The sequence below is a fragment of the Cupressus sempervirens genome, chromosome 3 (genome assembly GCF_028749045.1).
Source record: "Cupressus sempervirens isolate cs-2001-9-10 chromosome 3, ASM2874904v1, whole genome shotgun sequence".
NCBI classification, from domain to species: Eukaryota; Viridiplantae; Streptophyta; class Pinopsida; order Cupressales; family Cupressaceae; genus Cupressus; species Cupressus sempervirens.
In genome coordinates, this window is record NC_143120.1 from 882,130,446 (window position 1) to 882,143,289 (window position 12,844).

At 33.1% G+C, this 12,844-nt stretch overlaps 1 protein-coding gene across 1 annotated transcript in view; it reads left to right on the forward strand.

Annotated features, from left to right (window-relative positions):
* The window catches only part of LOC149569613 (uncharacterized), a 237,459-nt gene that overhangs the window by 179,381 nt on the left and 45,234 nt on the right, over positions 1 to 12,844 (forward strand). The gene's annotated exons all lie outside the window — the stretch shown is intronic.

Consider the following 12,844-nt stretch of genomic DNA (forward strand, 5'->3'; position numbering starts at 1 on the left):
TCTCTCTCCCTATCTTCATTTGTTTGAGTTTTTGGTTTCTTCCTTGGCATGATGATGATTTCTACATGTCAAATTATTCAAACATCTGAATTACTTACAATGTGTAAATTACAAATCATTCAAATACATATAAAAATTATAATTATTTGAATGAATACACAATATATATCAAACAACTTGTCAAATTTCTAACCATTTTGAAATAACATTTCATTCAAACATACAAATTTCAATGAATTCAGAATATATTAAAAAACATGTCAAATTATAATCAAATATGTATCTATATATCAACAAACAATATTTAAAAAGGATTGCACTAACATTTTCTATACAAAGAATATTTAAAAAGTCTTCAAATCATGTATCCAATGATTGAATTTGGTGTTTGCTAGCTTGAAAAAGTCTTCAAATAGTGTTTTCTATGTTGAAACCCATATTTTCTATCAGAACAACAGAATGCACAATAGACCAAAAGCAAAGAATGGATGAAATGGGACCCAAACTTTATTTTTTACCATTTTTAGGTGATTTGACAGTGTGTGTATGCACTATAAAGTGCATACACACGCACTATAAAGCACGTATGCACTATGTCAAAACACATCTCTCCCTATCCCACCATCCCCCATCCCCTAATCTCTCTCCTCTCTCATCCCCTACTCTCTCTCAGTCTCTCTCTCCTCTCTCATCCCCTACTCTCTCAGTCTCTCTCTCCTCTCCCATCCCCTACTCTCTCTCACTCTCCCTCTCCCTCTCCTACTCCCTCTCCCATTGGCTACTCTCTCTCACTCTCCCTCTCCTACTCCCTCTCTCATCGCCTACTCTCTCTCTCCCATCCCCTACTCTCTCACTCTCTATCATCTCCCATCTCCTACTCTCTCTCCTCTCCCATCCCCTACTCTCTTTCTCACACACACTCCCATCCCTCCCTCTCTCTCTCTCTCGGGCTACTCTCTCTCCCATCCCCTACTCTCTCTCTCTCTCTCCCCCATCCCCTACTCTCTCTCTCTCATTCTCCCTCTCCCACTACCTACTCTCTCTCTCTCCCTCTCCCACCACCTACTCTCTCTCACCCTCTCTCCTCTCCCATCCCCTACTCTCTAGATCTCTCACACACACTCCCATCCCCTCTCTCTCTTCCACTCCCTCTCCCACTACCTACTATCTCTCTCTCACTCTCTATCTCTCCCTCTCTACTCTCTCTCCCATCCCCTACTCTCACTCTCTCTCTCCCATCTTGTTCTCTCTCTCTCTACCACCGCCTACTCTCTCTCACCCTCTCTCCTCTCCCATCCCCTACTCTCTAGATCTCTCACACACACTCCCATCCCCCCCTCTCTCTCTCCCACTACCTACTATCTCTCTCACACTCTCTCTCCCTCTCTACATTCTCTCCCATCCCCTACTCTCAGTCTCTCTCCCATCCCCCTACTCTCTCTCACACTCTCTCCCATCCCCCCTCTCTCTCCCTCTCCCACTCCCTCTCCCACCACCTAGTCTCTCTCTCCTATTCACTTCTCTCTCTCTCTCTTACACACATTTCAATCCCCCCTCTCTCTCCCTCTCCGATCACCTACTCTCTCTCCCATCCCCTACTCTCTCTCAAGCTACTCTCTCTCTCCCCCCTCCCATTCCCTACTCTCTCTTTCACACACATGCACTCCCATCCTCCTCTCTCTCACTCTCCCTCTCCCACTTCATCTCCCATTGCCTACTCTCTCTCTCCCCCATCCTCTACTCTCAATCTCTCTCTCCCATCCTATACTCTCTCTCTCCCCATACCCTACTCTCAATCTCTCTCCCACCCTATACTCTCTCTCTACCACCCCTACTCTCTCTCACACTTCCTCTCTCTCCCATCCCCTAATCTCTCTCTTACACACATTCCCATTCCCCCCTCTCTCTCCCTCTCCCACTCCCTCTCCCACTGCCCACTCTCTCTCTCCCATCCTATACTCTATCTCTCTTACACACACTCCCATTCCCCCTCTCTCTCCCTCCCACTCCCTCTCCCACCACCTACTACCTCTCTCTCTCACTCTCTTCCTCTCTACTCTCTCTCCCATTACCTACTCTCACTCTCTCTCTACCACCCCTACTCTCTCTCACACTCTCACACTCTCTCCCATCCCCTACTCTCTCTCTTACACACACTCCTATCCCCCTCTCCCACTCCCTCTCCCACTACCTACTCTCTTTCTCTCCCATCCCCTACTCTCTCTCTATCTCTCTCCCCTCTCCCATTCCCTACTCTCTCGCTTTCACACACACACCCATCCCCCCTCTCTCTCCTCTCCCATCCCCTACTCTATCTCTCACTCCCTTTCCCTCTCCCACTCCCTCTCCCATTGCCTACTCTCTCTCACTCTCTCTCTCTCTCACTCTCACTCTCTCCCTCTCTACTCTCTCTCTCTGCCACCCCCTACTCTCTCTCACATTTTCACACTCTCTCCCATCCCCTACTCTCGCTCTCTCTTACACACATTTCAATCTCCCCTCTCTCTTCCTCTCCCACTCCCTCTCCCACCACCTACTCTCTCTCTTTCACACACATGCACTCCCATCCTCCTCTCTCTCACTCTCCCTCTCCCACTCTATCTCCCATCACCTACTCTCTTTCTCTCCCCCATTCCCTACTCTCAATCTCTCTTTCCCATCTTGTACTCTCTCTCTCTACCCATCCCCTACTCTCAATCTCTCTCTCCCATCCTATACCCTCTCTCTGCCACCCGTACTCTCTCTCACACTTCCTCTCTCTCTCTTACACACATTCCCATTCCCCCCCTCTCTCTCCCTCTCCCACTGCCTACTCTCTCTCTCCCATCCCCTAATCTCTCTCTCTCTCTCTCTCTCCCGAGCTCCCATCTCCTACTCTCTCTCTTTCATACACACCACACACTCCCATTCCCCCTCTCTCCTCTCTCATCCCCTACTCTCTAGATCTCTCACACACACTCCCATACCCCCTCTCTCTCCCTCTCCCACTCCCTCTTCTACTGCCTACTGTCTCTCTCTCTCTCTCTCTCCCTCTCTAATCTCTCTCCCTTATCCCCTACTCTCTCTCTCTCCACTCTCCCATCCCCTACTTTCTCTCTCTACCACCCCTACTCTCTCACACTCTCACACTCTCTCCCATGCCCTACTCTCTCTCACACACACACTCACATCCTCCTCTCTCTCTCCCTCTCTCGCTCCCTCTCCCACTACCTAATCTCTCTTTATCATCTTGTACTCTCTCTACCACCCCTACTCACTCTCTCACACTTCCTCTCTCTCCCATCCCCTACTCTCAATCTCTCCCCCCCATCCCATACTCTCTCTTTGCCACCCTACTCTCTCTCTCACTTCCTCTCTCTCCCATCTTGTACTCTCTCTGCGACATAGGCTACTCTCTCTTACTTCCTCTCTTTCACATCCCCTACTCTCTCTCTCTCCCCTCTCACCATCCCCTACTTTCTCTCTATCTCTCTCTCTCTCTCTCACACACACACACACAACCATCCACCCCCCACTTTCTCTTGCTCTTTCTTGGCATCTCTTCTTCCTTTTGTATGCACTATTTAGGTCTCAATAGTGTGTGCACATTATAGTGCACACTCGCTATTAAGACCTAAATTCAAAAGCTTTAAATAGCGCATGCGCACTATTCAAAGTTTTGCATTAAAACCAAGCCTAAGGCTTGGTTTTTCCTTGGAAATCCAACCCAAAGGTTGGGAGTTTATAAATAGGTTTGAGATGTGTTTTTCTGCAAAAATACAAAAAATGATTGGATTTTCTTGTGAGCTCTCCTTCAAGATTCCTCATGGTTGGGCATCGATAAGATCAAGTTACATGACATTGTAGGTCTCTGTGTTAGCTATAAAATCATATAATTTATTTTTAATTTGGACTATTTCAAGTCTTTCATCTATAATTTCTTTTGAATGTATGCCCATTTTTTGTCAAAAACCACCATGTACTAATTGGGCTGTAGATTTTAGCTCATTCATCGAATTTTGCAACAACTTAGTTTTTTAGAAACTAGACTCCATTCTACGCCCTTTGAAAAAAAATTGATTTTAGATTAGTTTTTAATTATTTCTAGGGGGAGCACATAGATATTTCACATTTTTGGGATGTGTCTAGTTTTAAAATTCATTATAAAAAAATGCATATTATAAAATTACCTGAAAAATTTGGGATAAACTACATAGTGTTAAGTAACTTTTGACTAGAGTGATTAAAGAATTTCAAAAAAAAAATTTAAAATTTTAGGGGGGCCACACTTTGTACTGTGTTATGGTTTTTTGGAATAAACAGTACCACTTTCTGTGGCCCCCTTTATTGAAGATCTAAAACTAAACCATTTTGAAAAAAAATTAGTAGTTTAGAAACTAGATTCAAAGGACTACAACTGTTTTTATTGTCATATCTTAAAATTTTGAATATAAGTATCTTCAAATTCTTGTTGAAGTTCAAAATTGTTGATTTCAAGAAAAAGGTGTCCACTTATACCCCTTACTAACTACCACAACTTGGTGCACTTACCCCTTACTAACTACCCTTTTTAAACCCGTGAGTTTTTCTTTGTGTATGTTGTTTGATTTTGACTTTGGTCAATTTTTTCTTATGTGGCTTTTATGTGGGCTTGACTATGTGAATTACTTGATAGTTGGTGTAATATGACACTTGGATTAATCTTATGATATTCTAATTATTAAATATGGTTTGATTTAAAAAGAAAAATATTGAAGTATAATGATATTTTATTAATTGAGAAATTAATTAAATATATGCTTTAATTTAATTTATAGACTTAATTTAAAAGTCAAAATTAGAAAATTGAGTAAAAAGTGAGTTAAAATATTAAGGAGTAATTATTGATTTATTATAATTATTTACTTAATAATAATTAAATTGGAGTTATATTTAAATAATGCACTTTAATTATTATGCCTAATTGAAATAATAAATTATGATTCTAAAAGTACTATACAAAATAAATAAAGTGGAGAAAAGAAAGAAAATAATATTTTATATTAAAACTGCTTTGAGTGTGCATGAAAAGATTCAACAAATTAAGTTATCTAATATTTAACTAAAAGTGACTTTTTATTAAATTAAAAATTAGAAAACCCTAGTTAGGGTTAGGGCTCTTTATTAGAGTTTCTTTGGTTATTTTACAGAGCAATAGGTTTTGGGAGAGTAACTAGGTGGATAGCTAGAATTAACATGTTTACACAAAGGTTTATGGTGATTCAACATTGAAGTTATAGAGTAATTTTAAGCTTAGGAGTATTTTGGATCGCATGTTTTGGGCTTGCATTATCTTAAAATTTCTGCTGGCAAATTTGAGGTAGAGTTTGAGAACCTTGCAAATCTTTCTTTTAAAAAATATTGTCTTTTTCATTCATGTCAGATTGTGTTGTGGTGATTGGTAAAATTCATGAATAGTTTTATTTGTTAAATTTAAAAGAGAAATTACTTCTAGGTTATATTTTATTTTGACAAATTGGAAGAAAGAAAATTTACCATTCTTGTGTAGAAAATTCTAGTAAGATCTAAATCTAGAAACCCTTGTTTTAAAATTGGAAACTCATGTTGCATGAAAAATCATGTCAAAACCCTAGGTTATTTTTTAGAAAACTTACATGCAAAATAAATAGAAAATATAAATATATATCTAATTTAGAGTTTGATTAAATTTTTTTGCAAATAATTTATAAAATTTAAAAAAATTGAAAGTCAAAGATAAATTAGGCATTATCATGCAATTTAGACATTAAATCTAATATTTTTTTAAAAAGAAAGAAAAATATATATGTTAATTATATTTACATATTTTATAAATAAAATAGAATATAGTTATTGTGAAGAGAATTTATATTTTCAAAATATATATTCAAAGATATGCATGTCAATCAATGTATTTATGCATGTAAAGGAATAAATATAATTATTATATATTTATGCATGTAAAAACGAATAAATGCATGTTAGTAATATTGATATATTAATCTTGCATGTGTAAGAGTAAATAGGCATGAGAAAATATGCATACAATGAGAAAACAATGCATGCAAGCCTAAATAAATATTATCCATTCATTTGTAAAGTGGATAGTAGTATTTTTCTATAGTCTAGTTTAACTCCTTGTTGCATTTAAGTGATTATAATTCTATTAATACGAGTGGAAAATTAATAAATATATATTTATGATTTAGTTATATTTTAAGTGAAGTTATAGTGAAGTTAACTATATAATCATTTATTTATGGTTAATAGATATAATGATTGAGTATATATATATATATAATTTAATTATAATTATAATTCAAACCGAGCTATTTATAATAGAATTGTGAGTTCAGTGGGCATTAAATATTAACATTGGGCTTATATGGAAGTTAAAGTAATACTCTAAGAATGGTGTTGATATTAATATTTCATATAATGTTTTATATTATTAACTAAGCTATTTATAATCTAAGATCATTTAAATTAATAATAGCATGATAATATGAAATAGTTAAAATTGATAAAATATTAATATTTAATTAAAAGATAGATTTTGATTTGAATATTAAATTATTCAATAAATTATCAGAAATAATAATTTATTTTTTTATCGGTAATCAGAAATAATAATATTATTATATTGGTTAATCATGGTGATTTAATATAGATGAAGTATCTATTTACACTTATGCCATATGATTCATGCATGTTTTTTAACATAATCTTTTATTGTCAAATCAAACTCTAGAATATCAATTAATTTAGTTGCAAAACTAAACTTGTATTATTATTGTGATTTCTTAGTATATGGCTTTGTTGTATTTTATTTTATGGTGCTTTGGGGGTTATGTAGTTGGCCAATTAGTGTTTTCCACCAAAGGCTATGAGATTCTATTTTTATGTGGAATGATATAACCATTTTTATGTCTTGATTAGTCCATGTATGGTTTGGAGTTTAAGTGTGAATAATCCTTCTTGATTTGATCATTATGTCTTTTAACCAAAAGAGATGATGACCATTACTTTGTTAAGTCCAATTTACCTACTTACCTTGTATTATCATTTATATTGTCTTATATTTTGAATGGTTGCATTTATGGATTATGTTACTTTATGCTCATTCTTTGATCTGGATGGTTATCTTTATGGGTTATCAACCCTATGATGGAGGTGGTTGCTATTGATATTGGTTTTTCATCATTCTCATAATTATGAGACTTTTCGGATCGTTACCATGATTATGGTATATCAATTATGGGATGGCAGTGATTCTTTGAGACATTATATCGAGATGGATAATGAATCCTTGTGTGGATGTGATGTTCTTTCCTATGCTCCATTATTTTACTTTCATGACTTTCATGATTATGGTTTATGAGAATATTTTGTGTATTACTTTATCCTTCTATTTGAACAAATTCAGATGGTGCATTAGGGTAGGTTCTCTAGGCGTATAGAGGGGAAGTGACTTGCAAGGGGGTCAGGACCCTAAGTGGCTACTAGGATAACTCATTGTAAGTAACTTAATTAAGCAATAACACTACACATTAAATGGGGAGTTTACAAATGAATTAAAAAAATTAAGGGTTCCTCTCCCATGCCTTGAGCACTAGTATAGGCTAGGATGGGAGTGGGAGAAGATGTTTGATTGTGATCTTGCACAGCTAGTTTCTTTGTCTATATGAAAGGATTACTAATGTCACATGGAGTCACTAGGGGATCGGAGTCCAAAGAGATTTCCAAGGTAACCTTAGAGTTGACTCATGTGATGAAACTTCCCCATATGCATCTTAGGTTTCCTATTTATATTTATATTTATGTTTTTATTTTGGGTTGCCTCTGGGATCATCTTTTTGTATGTGTAGTACCACTTGTTGTAGAGAGCCTTTAGGATCCTTCCTATGATTTGTATTGTTCATTTTGTGGTTTGATTATCCGTGTGTGGATCATACATTATCTACCCTGCATGGTGGGAGTGGGAGCCTAACTCGATGACCACATGGTTGGGAGATAGTGATTTCTTACCATTTGGGTTCCCCTCATATTAGAACCAATGTTGGATGTTCATTGATGTAATTGTACTATTATCATTTGTATTCTTATCTTGGAGACTTTCTATGCAGATATCGTATCTATATATTCATGTATTTTGTATGTTGGTATCCTATGAGATGATGTATTTGTATTTATTATTAAATATTTTGCGACATGTGTAGTGGATGTGTTTATTTGGATGTGCTCCTTTTTATCAATTTTACTTATGTATGTTCTTATAAGATAATGTTTATGTTTTCATCATGGCTATGGACATTCTATTTAATATTAACATTAATTAATTAAACATTCTTAAAATGACTCAATGTAAAGGAACCATTGAGGATTAAAAATTGTATTCATAATTGCTTATGTGTACTTGATGTGTATGTGTATATTGTTTTTGCATCATTATCTTATGTTGTATAAACTTTTTAAAAAATGTTCACTAAAATATTGTAATATAGTAGGTCAGTTTCTCTTGGGTTCCTGAGTGAGGTATTACATCTAGTATTAGAGCTTGATTTTCTACACTGGGAACTCTAGGCATATTGTGCACCATCATATAGAAAATAGTCAAAATTTGCAACAAGATTAAACAACAAAACTTATCATCAACAAACTTAGAAAATATAGTTTGAACAACAAAAAATTTAGAAACAATAGAACCTTCAAAAGATGAAACTTGCATTCATAACATTAGGACTCTTGTTTTTTGTGTCTATACAATTTACTGTGGTTATCTTATAGCTTATTTGAAGTTCTTCTTGATTGAGTTAGAGTGATAAATCTTATTACTTATGCACTTAGATATGTAACAATTGATGTCTACTTGATGCTTAAATTTGTGTGTATTGATTAAATTTTATAATGTAGAGCATACTATCATGTGTGGATGTTCTAACAAAATGTGAAAATATAGAGTTACTTGTAAAATTTGAAGTTAATTCATAGTATTTTCATTTATGTCATATGCATCATGCAAAATATGAAATAATAAATTACTTATTATGAGTGAGATGGTTATGACATTGGGTGTATGTCTTACCCTAGTAGGTCAATTGGGCCAAGGACTTAAGTCCCCAATTGGATTATGTATTACTTTCAAAAAGAACTATTAGACTTGTATTGTTAGCATTATTTTATAGAAAAAATGAGTTAGAAAAATATCACATTATAAGCACCATGTAAATTTCCATGCATTTACAAACTCAAGCATTATAATAAATTATGAAATGATTCCTAGTAAGTAGGGCTCATAAATACATGGAATGAAATGAAATATAATTGTAAGAGCCATTAATGATCCATCTTCTCATTATGTTTAAAGTGCATTCAATATACTAGACCCCTGGATGTCGTGAAGCAGTTACTCCCTAGAGTGTGGCTAGCACTAGTCACCTTGTTATGTGAAACATATTCTTATGAGAAAAAAAAATTGTGATTATTTATGATATGCATGTGTTGTGAGTCAAATAGCATTGAATTTTTGAACTTTCTTATGCCTAGATGAGTCACCTTACCCTTTTTTTCTATCTATTTTGTAACATTTGTCACACTTGATTTACTATTGAAAATCACTGCAGTGTTCTTTTTAATTACTATTGAACTTGATATTCACCCACTTGGGTTTTCCTTTTGAGTTATGTGGTGACTATCTGAATGTTTAGTATTGTTGGTCCTGTTATGTGACAAGTATTATTTCTATCATGTTCATTATGGTCTCCTAACAGTGTGTATAAGGGAGGATATTGTGAGATTGCATTTTGACTGTATGTAGGAAGGAAATTTATTTGAATCGCATATGTTCCATTAGTGCCACATTAATTATGATTGGATGAATATTGCATTAACTAGGATTGCATGAAATTCTCAACTTATTATTCAAATTTAACCTTAAATTATGGATTTCTTTTATGATGCTCATTAAATGTGAATTTAAACTTATTTAAGAAATTGTTAAAGAAAGAATGTTTTATCAATGTGTTTTTTTGTGTTTGATCAATGTGGTTTTTGGTTTATGCTTAAACTAGAATCATATTGCCCTTAATAGTTATATGTGTGTACTTAGTAAGTTGATTGTATTAATTCCATATTTGACTATTTGGAATGACATTGTGGATATTACTTTTGACTTTGAGTATCTTAGTAGTGATAGTTGACTTCAAAGAGTAAGCCTATTTTAAGAGCAGGGAGGGGGGGGATGTAATACCCCTCCATTATTATTGTTGTTGACTTCAATGTTAAAGTTATTTCTAACTCCTATGTGGACATGTTAGCCCTTAAGTAATTTTTGAAATGCAAAACTTTGTTATTTACAATAATTGATTATATCACATAACAATGGTTACTTACTTGCAAAGATGATGCTTTAATTGCTCTTAATTAATGAATATAACTACTTTCATAATGATTTCATATGATGTGTCTTCAAATAATATTTATCATATCTTCATAATCACAATTGGCATATGTTAGGATTTGATGATATTTATAGTCATGCTTTATTAATTATACTTACCCCATAGTTGCATGTATATGGTGTTTGTCTATTTTACATTTATGTTTGATGTGCCTGATGTGGTTGAGGGAGGGAGTCACAGTCACCTGCAAGTTAGGATCTACATGATGTACCACTTCTCATTGTTGCTTGTTTAGATTAGATATAAATGCACATGTACATGCTTGTCTTTTATGCAGGTTGCAGGTACTAGGCATTGACTTCCCTAAATTGCTAGGATGAGTGTGCTTTATCACAATAACTCAATGGTAAGAATGAGGGCAATGGCTATCCAGCCAGTTTGTTTGACATGGCTGGGTATGCCCATGGCCATATACGCCATCATGTACTATGGCTAAATGTTAGAAAATGTACACTATTACTGACTCTAACTCCATCTCCGTATGGTAAATTTGTAATTTAATATGCATGTACAACCTTGTCTCCATCCGAGAATGCACACACGGAATGCAGGGAATAAATTCATTTTATTTTATAACAACGATGGAGTTTATTAGAAGGAATGAAGTGAAGTGTAACTCCAAATTTCATAAACTTTTTAAAAGTTAAAAGATAGTAAAAATGAAAATTAGTAATTACTTTTTAGAAATATATTTATATATAATAAATTGTAAATTCTTATTTTTAATTTTTTTATTTCTATTAAATTCAAATTAATAGTTTAAAAACATAACTAATATTTAAGTTTAAATTTTTAAATAAAAACTATTTTAAAACTATAATAATTTATTGCATAAGATATATCTCTAAAAAATATTTACTGACTCTGACAAGAGATCATTTTAATGTAAACTAACTTTTAAACTAACTTTTTACCTAAGTATTTTACACATGAGACAAGAGATCATTTTAATGTAAACTTAATTTATTTTCTTTAAATTTTTAATTAGGTTTACATTAAAATGATCTCTTGTCTCATGTGTAAAATACTTAGGTAAAAAGTTAGTTTACATTAAAATGATCTCTTGTCAGTAAATATTTTTTAGAGATATATCTTATGCAATAAATTATAAAAGTTTGAAGTTTTAAAATATAAATTATAAAAATAATATTAAAGTTTAAATTTTTAAAACATTGACAATATTTATTTTTTCAAATATTTATTGCAATTTTTAGGAGTCTCTTAGTTTTAAAATCTATTTTTAATTAAGTTGCATCTATGTATAAATATTTTAAATAATATTTGTATTTTTAATAATATAAATATTCATTATAAAATATAAAGAAGTAAATAGAGTAGAGAGCATTTATAATAATTAAATAATAATTTTTAATTAGAAATCCACAAAGTTATGTTCAATTATTTTATTTATATTTATGTTATAGATAATTTGTTATGTTTATTAAAGTCATTTATGAAATGTTAGTATTTAAAATGAAGATTCAATAAAAGTTTTTAAATGATAATTTATAAAGTTATGTTGATAAAGTTATACTCATCAATTATTTTGTTTATATGTATGTTGCAAAGTCTAATTTATGAAACATTTTATGTATACTAATTCAATCTACATATTATATTTAAAATTTTTAACTTAAATATTACTTATGTTTTTAAACTATTAATTTGGATTTAATAGAAATAAAATAAAAATTAAAAAATTACAATTTATTATATATAAATATATTTCTAAAAAGTAATTGCTAATTTTTTTTTACTATCTTTACTTTTTAAAAAGTTTATTAAATTTAGAGTTACATTGCACTTCATTCCTTCTAATAAACTCCCTCCATCGTTGTTATAAAATAAAATGAATTCATTCCCTGCATTTCATGTGTGCATTCCCAGATGGATACGGAGGTCGTACATGCATATTTAATTGCAAATTTACCAGACAGAGACAAAGTCATAGTCGATAACAGTGTACATTTTTTGATAGTTAGCCATAGTACAGGAGGGCTTATATGGCCATGGGCATACCCAGCCATGTTGAACGAACTGGCTGGGTAGTCGTTGCCAAGAATGAGGAGATAATGTTTAGGTCCAATCCAAGCCAAAGTCTTATTACTTGTCTTGAGAAGAAGGACATTTATCTGACTGACTACCCTTTTTAAACCCCTAAGTTTTTATTTATGTGTGTTGTTTGATTTTAACTTTGGTTAATTTTTCTTATGTGGGCTTGACTATGTGAATTGTTTGATAAATGGTGTAATATGACACTTGGATTAATCTTATGATATTCTAACTATTAAATATTATTTGATTTTAAAAGGGAAATATTAAAGTATAATGATATTTAATTAATTCAGAAATTAATTAAATATATACATTAATTTAATTTAAAAACT